Below are 10,768 nucleotides of genomic sequence, written 5' to 3' on the forward strand. Positions count from 1 at the left end.
CTATCGTCAGTAGATTTTGTAAAATGTTGTTTCTGTTGGTTGTTAATTTTTTTTTATATATTTTTTTTCAATCAAATTCTTTTGTAAATGTTTGATGATATTTTATGTTAATACCAGTAATGAAAATAAGTTTTATATGTATTTACTTGAAAATTTACTCGTTTTTCGTTGGGTTATTGGAGTGTGTTGTGTGAGAAGTTATAAACTAAGTTGTGCATCCGTTTCCATATAATCGTGGTCTAGTCTACAGTAGACTATAGACTATTCTATAGTCTAGTTTATAGTCTAGTCTATAGTCTAGTCTATAGTCTAGTCTATAGTCTAGTCTATAGTCTAGTCTATAGTCTAGTCTATAGTCTAGTCTATAGTCTAGTCCATAGTCTAGTCTATAGTCTAGTCTATGGTCTAGTCTATAGTCTAGTATATAGTCTAGTCTATAGTCTAGTAGTCTAGTCTATAGTCTAGTCTATAGTCTAGTATATAGTCTAGTAGTCTAGTCTATAGTCTAGTCTACAGTCTAGTCTATAGTCTAGTCTATAGTCTAGTCTATAGTCTAGTCTATAGTCTAGTCTATAGTCTAGTCTATAGTCTAGTCTATAGTCTAGTCTATAGTCTAGTCTATGGTCTAGTCTATGGTCTAGTCTATAGTCCAGTCTATAGTCTAGTGTATAGTCTAGTCTATAGTCTAGTCTATAGTCTAGTCTATAATCTAGTCTATAGTCTAGTCTATAGTCTAGTCTATAGTCTAGTCTATAGTCTAGTCTATAGTCTAGTCTATAGTCTAGTCTATAGTCTAGTCTATAGTCTAGTCTATAGTCTAGTCTATAGTCTAGTCTATAGTCTAGTCTATAGTCTAGTCTATAGTTTAGTCAATAGTATAGTCCATAGTTTAGTCAATAGTATAGTCCATAATTAAGACTGGCATACAGTTTAGTCTATAGTCTAGACTTAAGCCTCTATAATATAGTCATTAGACTAGTCCTTAATCCAGCCTTTAGTCTAGTCTTTAGTCTAGTCTATAGTCTAGTTTATAGTACATAGGCTACTCTAGGTCCTAGTCTATAGTCTAGTCGGTAGTCTAGTATTTAGTCTAGACTATAGTCTAGTCTGTAGTTCAGTCTATTGTTTAGTCTGTAGTCTAGCCTATATTTTATTCTGTAGTCAATTCTGTCTGGTCTACAGTCTTGTCTATTCTGTAGTGCGGTCTATAGTCTAGTCTACAGTCTAGGTGAATCTATAGCCTAGTTTATGTATATTCCAGTATATACTATAATCTAGGTATTTTATAGTCTGGTCGGTAGTTTAATGTATATTCTAGTCCGTAGCCTAGACTAGTCTTTATTAAAGTCTATGATCTAATCTACAGTATAGTGTATAGTGTAGTCTATGTATATTCTAGTCTTATTACTAGCATATTATGAACTAGTCAATTATCTATTTCATTATTTTGTAAAACTTCTCACTCAACCCTCTCACTAGTAGTTTTCACATAACACATCAGATTTGTTTTGTTAAAACATTTAAATTTAAAGTGTCTTCTCACTTTTTTTGTGTTGTTCTCCAAAAAGGGTTTAAAATATTATAATGTGAATATTACGTTTAGTTTTTGTAATCCACACTTTACTACCCATAGACTGGGTATTAGTCTGTAGCCGAAAGGAAATAAAAGACATAAATGTTTGTTATATTAAAAGTGTTTATAAAATTATGTTAATTTTTGAACAGTTTTCGTTTTTTCTTTTTTTTTCAAAACATTTTGTTCATTTTAACATGTTTTTATATTCCCTTTATAGAAAATTTAAAATAATAACAAAATTCACTCAATAAAAATTGGTATTAGTCGGCTTAAGTTTTGTAAGACCAAAAAAAAAAAGAGTTTTCATTTATTAAGCACTTGTGTTATTTTCCTAATACAACTTAAAATTGATTACAAGTTGGTTGTTGGTTGCATTTAAGAAATTGTTACAATAAAAATCAATTAGTTAAAGCATCTTTTATTAGAAATCGATTAATCGTCATAGTATTAAATGGTAGTTTTAGTGATTGTTAAGTTAGCTTAAGCTAAATAGTTATGAGGGATTAGTGGTATTTTTTGGAAAGGAGTAGAGAGAAAAAAAGAAAATTAAGCCGCACTTGTGTGATGGCACAGATGTTTCTAAGAGGTGGTCTATACAATGGGTAGTTTAAGTAAGGTATACTTAAATATTAATTTTATATTCATTATTCATTTTTTTTAAATAAACACGTTATTGATACACAATATTAATTTTTAAAAGCCAATTAATTGTGAATTAGTAAACAGAAATGAATTAGAACTAAACTAGAACTGAACTAGAACTGAACTAGAACTGAACTAGAACTGAACTAGAACTGAACTAGAACTGAACTAGAACTGAACTAGAACTGAACTAGAACTGAACTAGAACTGAACTAGAACTGAACTGAACTAGAACTGAACTGAACTAGAACTAGAACTGAACTCAAACCGAACTGAACTGAATTAGAACTAAACTAGTACTGAAGTAGAAATGAGCTCAATCAGAGTTGAACTTCTCTATCTTATTTTCTACATATTTAATAAAATATTTTACAAATCTTTAGAAGTTTTCCATAAACAGTTTTCTTATAAATCTCACATGCTTCCATCTTCCGCTCGACCAAACAGCCTTTTGAAATATGGCCCAGCAACTCCCCCTTATAAACAACAAACATATGATTTCAATATAAATATGTCTAATAAATTGCAGATATTCATTTTCAAAAATTTCATTAAAGCGTAACAATGAAGCAAATTTTTTTTATGTAAATGTCTAATAAATTTCAGTCAAATAAGATTAAAGAAGCCGTCAAGGTAAGACTAACCAACGTCATCTGTTTAACAAATTAAATATATTTTTCTTTCGAAGAAAAACAAATACATAAAAACCCTTAATAGAACAATCAATACAAAAATCGCACCTTCTTTTTAGCACTTGAATAATGGGGGGATTGCATACGAAATCATAATTGAACACACACCATAAACTAAAGCGTAACCAAAGGTAACGCATCTGGGACAAGGAGGACAATTTGCAACGCTAGAACACAATCAAAGGGAGAGTAACAAGAAATGTGTTAATTTTAACAGAATACTAAGGCTAAACGCCCTCCCCTCCCAAGTTAAGGAGAAGTTATTTGGAAAAAATGCCGACAGAGTTATTTTATTGCATTATCACCACAAATGGTGTTAAATACAAAACACATTCGTTGGACTATTTCCTACGAACTGCAAATAAGAATTTGTAACAGATTTTTGAATTTTACAAATGCCTTACAAACACACACCCACTTCACGCTTTATTATCACAAAGAATAAAACACAAACAAATGTATGATTTTATAACTGCACTTCACTTCAACTTTGGCGTTAAAATAACATTACGAAAACCTACACCTACTTTTTGGCATTTTGTGGCATAACAATTCCAGTTCTTCCTTACACTGTAGACAATTGGTTACTCATTACTTTAATTTATAAAACTGTGACGAATTTAGTTGAATATTTCTATAAACTACACTTGAAATTATCAACACTGAAGAAATTCTCACCACTGCCAAACAAACAACCACTTCGATTTGTAAAAACATCATTAATAAGTTCAAGTAGAATGTAGATCATTATCAACATCCTAATCTTTAAGATAGAAGAACAAACATAAAATAAGATAAAAGACTCGACCGTCAGTTTATGCTTAATCAATTCTGTAGGTAGTAGCAGTGGTTAAACATCCTTTTTACACTTTTGTTCAAACGTAACATTCAAATCAAAAGAAGTCTCCGCCAAACTGTCGCTTCGTTGCTTTTATGTAGAGTCAGTGAAACATAGCCACACAAAAACCCATCTAAACAAGATCATTTTCAAATGAGTTTTTTATGACCCCATCAATAATAGCGAGGGAATTCCTTTTTGGTATACCTTACACCAGATTATAGCGTGACTTGTAGGCTGGTGGAAATAAGTAGTTCGTTAAGAATTTAAAATATGCTAGTTCAGTTCTAGTTTTGCTCTAGTTCTGTTCTAGTTCTGTTCTAGTTCAGTTCTAGTTCAGTTCTAGTTCAGTTCTAGTTCAGTTCTAGTTCAGTTCTAGTTCAGTTCTAGTTCAGTTCTAGTTCAGTTCTAGTTCAGTTCTAGTTCAGTTCTAGTTCAGTTCTAGTTCAGTTCTAGTTCAGTTCTAGTTCAGTTCTAGTTCAGTTCTAGTTCAGTTCTAGTTCAGTTCTAGTTCAGTTCTAGTTCAGTTCTAGTTCAGTTATTTCACATTATTTCATATTCTTCCCAGCTACTGCTACACGTAATCCTAATTTATTTTTTATTGTTAATGAATTGGGAATTTATAAAAATCTATAACAAGCCCCTTTCACAACTTCAAACAATGATACCTCTAGTTAATTCAAAGCATGCAGTAACAAAGGAACCTTTCACACACACACACACATACAAATAAAACTAAAATTGACCATTAAGACCTCCCGAGTTGAATGTCATAATGCGTGGTTAACTCACTAACGCCAGTTTAGGTAAATTCCATTTTTTTGTGTTTATGTTAGTTGTTTCAAATATTTTTCTCACAAATGATCTAAAAATATATAACGATTTTTTCAAGGTTAGTTTTTGGAGAAAAAAAACCTTTTCGACCTTTAAGTTGTAGTTGCTTTTAAGAAAAATTATAGCTTTCTTTGAAACACTTCATTTAGCTATTGTTTTGGCAAACAACGAGTTTAAATTAAGGCAGTTTTTTTAACATTTTGGGGAAACACCTTTATGTTTTAAAGAGGAAATCTTTGATTATAAACGCATTAATAAAAGATTATCAAAATGATTTAAAGAATTTAATTAGTTTTGTATAAAATAGATTTTAATGGTTTAATATATAAGAAGAGAAGAAATGAAAAGAATTTTTTGAAAAATAAAATTAGAGATTTTTGAAAATTCACTATAAAAATCTATTCCTTTAACAATATCCTTTGGTTAACTTAAAGTAAATTTTCTTTAACCCTCTTAATAAAAACTTCAAACACATACATATTGCAACAATTGAAACGTATTCATGTGTCATGTAAAACAGCTAAAGTTTCACCTTAACTACACAACCACTAAATTAAGAGGTCAATTTTAAAGTTCAGCAAACATGTCTAAAAAGCTAAAAACCAAGCTGAACAAATACTCAACAACAATGGCTAAACAACAGCAGAAAACTAGTTGTCACAAGTTACTTCTGACTAGTCCTTTGCCAACACATCATATTAAACTATATGTATTTAGTTCTTTTTGTCAATAGGAAAATTGTTTAATATGACATTTTACTAAGGCTCCATTGTAATCGTATTGTATTAAGGCAAGTGCCCCACTCACACACACACAACCACCCATATATGCACATTCACTATTCTATATAGTTATTCGTTATTTAAATTTTTGCAGGACTAAATGTTTATGAATATGAATGTACCTATGTGTGAGTGTCTGTGTGTATTTAAGTCTGCATTTATTTTTACACAAATCATAATATGTATGTATATGTGTTGTAGTCCTATTGTATTGTGGTTTTATTAATATTATTTATATAGTCGCGTTAGAGTACGTTGACTTTTTAGCCACATAGTGTATAATATAATAACGGCTGCATAAAACGCGAAAAATCAACAAAATTACAAGCTTTATGAATGGAAGCGAAAAATAATATAAAACTGTATTTAACAACAATAACAAAAAAAAAACAACAAACAAAAAAACGTTAATATTAAAATCTAAAGAATAATATTTATACTTTTATTACGTGCATAGAAAAGAAGCCTATTGTATGTGGAAGGTAAGGACAAGAGGTGGCACCCATAATCGGCATAGTCCTTACTTATCTCACTCTTAACTGATCAATATCTTAATTCCATTTCTTTAAGCATGAAGAATTTACCTGGAATTTTGATCAGGTGTTCATCCCTGATCATTAGATATCGGGCCAAACCTGGGTTCTTTATGAAAGCCAAACTTGGGTTCTTTATGAGAGCCGGATAGATGTACATGCCATCTTCTATGTTACAACTTCTTTAGAAGTTGTCTTAACGAGGAGTAGACCATTCAATATATACTTTGCCATTGTCAAGATCTGTAAAGTATTAGGATTAAGAACGTGAATAGTCCGATACTACACAATATAGCGGATCTAGTATTGATATCACTAAGATAGAATCTTTTGTCGTTCGAGACATGATCAAATTTATGTTAACACAATGAAACCATTACCTGGAGTTGCAGTTGAGGTGAGTCGATTACCTCAATAACTTAACCAAATCCGAAAATGTAATCCTCTTCCTTTCCTATTAACCACTGCTTTTCATTCTAATGTTTCTGCAAGAATTCATCCTAACTTTTACCAACGCATGGTAAACGCAATCGCATGGAAGTTCCAAGAGTATTAAATCCCAGTAAACGTAAGCTGTTATACTTTTTAATACAGCGTCCAGTATTAAAAAGTCCAATACAGTTTAACCACTCGAAAGGTGTTGACTAATCTATATTAAACTCCTAAACATTCGACAGACTTCAAGTGTGTGTTCGACTATCTTTACTTTTGGAAGTTGTTGTGTGGATGTCAATGAAAAGATCTACTTCAGTAGAGAGAACACTTGAGATCGCGAAATTTGTGGTTCTTTCAAGGGATTTATATGAAAGCTTCTAATCGAGTTTTTGTAATTCGACATCCAAAATAGTCAAACTATTTCACAAAGATACTGATTTCCAAAGCCAGTCGTGATCACTTAACTACAACTCAATTGAGTAAACTTTCGATTGCGTTCTGAACCACACGATGTTGCTAGCGAAAAGTATCATTACTTTTGGAAGTTGTTGTGTGGATGCCAATGGAAAGGCCAAAAAAGGATCTACTTCAGTAGAGAAAATACTAAAGGTTTGCGAAATTTGTGATTTTTTCAAGTGATTTATATGAAAGCCTTTGATCCAGTTTTCGTCATTAGATATCCACAATCGTCGAACTTTTTCCGAAAGTTATTGATTTCCAAAACCAGTCGTGATCACTTAACATAATCTCTTTCCAACCGATCACTTACTACTCAATTGAGTAAACTTTCGCTGGCGTTCTGAACCACGCGATGTTGCTAGCGAAAAGTATCATTACTATTGGAAGTTGTTGTGTGGATGTCAAGGGAATAGCCTAACAAATATCTACTTCAGTAGAGAGAACACTTGAGGTCGCGAGTTTTTGACATTCGGTTTCCACAATCGTCAAACTATTTCAGAACGAAATTGATTTCCAAAGCCAGTCGTGATCACTTAACATAATCTCTTTCCGACCCATCACTTACAACTCGCGTTCTGAACCACACGATGTTGCTAGCGAAAAGTATCTTTACTTTTGGAAATTGTTGGGTGGATGTCAAGGGAAAGACCAAGAAAAGATCTACTTCAGCAGAGAAAACACTTGAGGCTGCGAAATTTGTGGTTCTTTCAAGGGATTTATATGAAAGTTTGAGTTTTTGTCATTCGGTTTCCACAATCGTCAAACTATTTCAGAAAGATATTGATTTCCAAAGCCAATCGTGATCACTTAACATAATCTCTTTCCGACCTATAACTACAACTCAATTGAATAAACTTTCGATTGCGTTGTGAATCACACGATGTTTTTAGCTCAATGGAAAACTCAATATCATTACAGAGACAAAGAGAGTCCATCCCATTTTCGGTTACCACCTATTCATCTCACATTTCTCTATTCACAACCATGAAATAACAACTTCTATATACTAACATGGGACCTTCACACAATCTTATGATAAAAGTTTACTGTTTGGCGATCAGCAACATGAAGGACACGATAAGAAACCATCCTATAGTTACTTCTCACTTATATATTACTCTTTAGAGTACAATTTCCCAAGGAAATCAATATTTCCTTTCGATTCCTTTAAAAGTACGTAAACTGCTTTTATGATCAGCAACCTCAGTACTGAAATCTATATATAATTCATCGGATCTTCCTTTGCCACCTAATAAAATAAACTGCCTCCAGCCGAACTGAGTTAATCTCCGTTTACGACTTTCTCCCTTCACAACGGCGTTCGGATATCCAGCACTAATTACATACACTGAACATAGCATCTCAACAAGCGATGTCTTCTCCCACTGACCCAATAGAGTTATCTTTAAATTGTAAATATCGTTTGTTCCCAATCAAACCCCAATAAAAGTTCTCTGATTGCTTTGACGATCAGCAGTTGTCTTCTTATTATTTCTCTTTTAATGGCGATCTGCATCTCCTGATGAACCAATGTTTCCAACTGAAACATTATGAGAAGCCATCCTCTATTCGGTTACCAGCTATTAATTCCAAATATCTTTGACTTAATTAACTTAATCAAAGTTTTTAGCTATCTCCCTTCACAATCGTCGAATTACTTTCCACTAAGTCTCTTCCCGATCACTACCTAACCATTGTTTCCAATCAAACCCCGATAAAAGTTCACTGACTTCTTTGATGATTACCACAATTCTTTTACATATTACTCTTTTGATTATGATCTTTTTTAGGGAACCAATGATTCCAATTTAACCCATCGATACTGGGATGGTGAGAAACCAGCTATTAATCACAAATACCTTTGATTAATTGAATCAATCTTAGTTTTCGGCCATCTCTCTCAACAATCGTTGAAATATTTTAAAAGTTCACTATGCCATCATCAGTTGAGAATAACAATGTTCATTCTCGCTAAGTCTCTTGCCGATCACAACCTCACTATAAAAGTTCACTGACTTCTTCGATGATCACCACTTGTATTCTATTGCGATCTTCATCTGGAAACCAAAGATTCCAAGTTAACCTTGTAAGTTTTTACAGAATGCTTTGATGATCAGCTATAGATCGTTTACCAGCTATTAATCTCAAATACCTTTGACTAAATTGACTCAATCATAGATTTCGTCTACTTTGATGATCAGCAATAGATCTTTTACTAGTTATTAATCTCAAATACCTTTGACTAAATTGTAACAATCTTGATTTCGGTCAAAATCTTCGAATTACTTTCGTAAGTTCATCATTGAGTTCCATCACCAGTTCCGAAATAATATGTTCATCTTCACTAAGTTTCTTGCCGATCACTACCTCGACTTGACTGTTCTGATGATCGTCAAGAAATTGATTACAAATAAAGGAGAAAAGCAAGGTTTTCAAACCTTTCTTACCTTCTTATAACAACACACAGAAACAGTAAAAAGAACATAACGTTTAGAAGACTACTGATCTTTAATCTTTCTCTTACACTCAAGAACTTCCTTTATTGGCCCTTAACCACCTCTTAAGTTTGTACATTTCCGTTTCATATAAATTTTTCTCAACAAAACATATTTCATTAGTATTTTATGAAATAATAAAAATGCCAACATACAGCCTGTGTGCAAGCATTCACGCAAGTGAGTGATTTTATATAAAAAATAGGGCTTTTTTAGAAAAAATAGAAAGAATAAAAAAAATTAGAGTTAACAAACCAAACCAAATAAAATTGAATAAAAAAATCAAATAAAATATGAAAAAAAAAGAATTAGAAGCATCCAAGCTAACAAACCAAAGCAAATATCATCATAATATTCATTCATTTAAACACTCTATATACATATAATCCCATACATATAAATAAACAACACAGTCCTTTACAAAAAAAAATCCTTTTAACAACCATTACTTAGATGATGATCATTAACATCACTATTACTGCTACTAGCAACTAAAACTTAAAGGTCTTTGATGATGATGAGATGGTTTTAGTTGGTAACAATAATGAGAAAAAGAGCTTCTAATATTGACACTCTTCAACAAAATATGAGTGCACTTTTGTTAAGACCATACCAACTAGAGCCATTCATACCACACCAGACCATACCTTTCAATTCATTCATGTTCACACAATCATCAAATAACACAAAAAACCATAAATTTCTATGATAGTAATGAAGGTGATGATGCTGTTGCTTGCTGATAATGATGATGGTGTCATAATGTATATATAGAGTACCAGTAACCTTTGTTGTTGTATGGTTTGTTTATAACTATTTCAAATATCTCAACAACTCAACTCTTCTTTCACTATAGAACTGACTGCAACCTTCTGCTTTGGCAAACAAAACACAACTTCTGGCATTGAACTTTGCATAACTACCTTTAACATCAACGTCATTATCATCATCAACATCATCAACAGCAGCATTGTCCTTATCAACACTAACAGCATCATCGTTAGTACTCATCATCACATCAACATTATGATTTTTGAGGAAAAACTCATCAGTTTTTATAACACTGAAATTCCATAGATGGAAAATTTATGTTTTTCCATTTTTGCATAGACTTTACACAGTTGTCTTCGTAGTTGCCGACTTCTCATTTGGGATTCAAACAAAACATTGACTACGACGATAATAGCAGTAAAAATCTCTGGATATTCATTGCTTTGGAGGCTTTTTTATAAATGTTTATGGATTTGTTGTTGTATCAAAAGTACTCTACAGTCTTTTAGTAAAATAAGAAATCATACTGAACAAGAACTGAACTAGAACTGAACAAGAAATGAACTAAAACTGAACTAGAACTGAACTAGAACTGAACTAGATCTGAACTAGAACTGAACTAGAACTCAACTAGAACTGAACTAGAACTGAACTAGAACTGAACTAGAACTGAACTAGAACTGAACTAGAACTGAACTAGAACTGAACTAG

Source organism: Lucilia cuprina, chromosome 5, assembly GCF_022045245.1.
Source record: "Lucilia cuprina isolate Lc7/37 chromosome 5, ASM2204524v1, whole genome shotgun sequence".
In the NCBI taxonomy this organism is placed as follows: domain Eukaryota; kingdom Metazoa; phylum Arthropoda; class Insecta; order Diptera; family Calliphoridae; genus Lucilia; species Lucilia cuprina.